Raw genomic sequence first — 2,104 nt, forward strand, 5'->3', positions numbered from 1 at the left:
CACGGCCCCTGACGAGAGACGTTCGGCGCGGTTTTATTCGTTTACCGTGTGCACGATCTCGCCTATTGCCGCGGTGAAAGCGAATTATTGGAGAGAGCACGGCCCCTGGCGAGAGACGTTCGGCGCGGTTTTATTCGTTTACCGTGTGCACGATCTCGCCTATTGCCGCGGTGAAAGCAAATTATTGGAGAGAGCACGGCCCCTGACGAGAGACGTTCGGCGCGGTTTTATTCGTTTACCGTGTGCACGATCTCGCCTATTGCCGCGGTGAAAGCAAATTATTGGAGAGAGCACGGCCCCTGACGAGAGACGTTCGGCGCGGTTTTATTCGTTTACCGTGTGCACAATCTCGCCTATTGCCGCGGTGAAAGTGAATTATTGGAGAGAGCACGGCCCCTGACGAGAGACGTTCGGCGCGGTTTTATTCGTTTACCGTGTGCACGATCTCGCCTATTGCCGCGGTGAAAGCAAATTATTGGAGAGAGCACGGCCCCTGACGAGAGACGTTCGGCGCGGTTTTATTCGTTTACCGTGTGCACGATCTCGCCTATTGCCGCGGTGAAAGTGAATTATTGGAGAGAGCACGGCCCCTGACGAGAGACGTTCGGCGCGGTTTTATTCGTTTACCGTGTGCACGATCTCGCCTATTGCCGCGGTGAAAGCAAATTATTGGAGAGAGCACGGCCCCTGACGAGAGACGTTCGGCGCGGATTTATTCGTTTACCGTGTGCACGATCTCGCCTATTGCCGCGGTGAAAGTGAATTATTGGAGAGAGCACGGCCCCTGACGAGAGACGTTCGGCGCGGTTTTATTCGTTTACCGTGTGCACGATCTCGCCTATTGCCGCGGTGAAAGCAAATTATTGGAGAGAGCACGGCCCCTGACGAGAGACGTTCGGCGCGGTTTTATTCGTTTACCGTGTGCACGATCTCGCCTATTGCCGCGGTGAAAGCAAATTATTGGAGAGAGCACGGCCCCTGACGAGAGACGTTCGGCGCGGTTTTATTCCTTTACCGCGTGCACGATCTCGCCTATTGCCGCGGTGAAAGCGAATTATTGGAGAGAGCACGGCCCCTGACGAGAGACGTTCGGCGCGGTTTTATTCGTTTACCGTGTGCACGATCTCGCCTATTGCCGCGGTGAAAGTGAATTATTGGAGAGAGCACGGCCCCTGACGAGAGACGTTCGGCGCGGTTTTATTCGTTTACCGTGTGCACGATCTCGCCTATTGCCGCGGTGAAAGCGAATTATTGGAGAGAGCACGGCCCCTGACGAGAGACGTTCGGCGCGGTTTTATTCGTTTACCGTGTGCACGATCTCGCCTATTGCCGCGGTGAAAGGAAATTATTGGAGAGAGCACGGCCGCTGACGAGAGACGTTCGGCGCGGTTTTATTCGTTTACCATGTGCACGATCTCGCCTATTGCCGCGGTGAAAGCAAATTATTGGAGAGAGCACGGCCCCTGACGAGAGACGTTCGGCGCGGTTTTATTCGTTTACCGTGTTCACGATCTCGCCTATTGCCGCGGTGAAAGCAAATTATTGGAGAGAGCACGGCCCCTGACGAGAGACGTTCGGCGCGGTTTTATTCGTTTGCCGTGTGCACGATCTCGCCTATTGCCGCGGTGAAAGTGAATTATTGGAGAGAGCACGGCCCCTGACGAGAGACGTTCGGCGCGGTTTTATTCGTTTACCGTGTGCACGATCTCGCCTATTGCCGCGGTGAAAGCAAATTATTGGAGAGAGCACGGCCCCTGACGAGAGACGTTCGGCGCGGTTTTATTCGTTTACCGTGTGCACGATCTCGCCTATTGCCGCGGTGAAAGTGAATTATTGGAGAGAGCACGGCCCCTGACGAGAGACGTTCGGCGCGGTTTTATTCGTTTACCGTGTGCACGATCTCGCCTATTGCCGCGGTGAAAGCAAATTATTGGAGAGAGCACGGCCCCTGACGAGAGACGTTCGGCGCGGTTTTATTCGTTTACCGTGTGCACGATCTCGCCTATTGCCGCGGTGAAAGCAAAAATATTGGAGAGAGCACGGCCCCTGACGAGAGACGTTCGGCGCGGTTTTATTCGTTTACCGTGTTCACGATCTCGCCTAT

The sequence above is a fragment of the Ixodes scapularis genome, unplaced genomic scaffold (genome assembly GCF_016920785.2).
Source record: "Ixodes scapularis isolate PalLabHiFi unplaced genomic scaffold, ASM1692078v2 ptg003668l_1__unscaffolded, whole genome shotgun sequence".
NCBI classification, from domain to species: Eukaryota; Metazoa; Arthropoda; class Arachnida; order Ixodida; family Ixodidae; genus Ixodes; species Ixodes scapularis.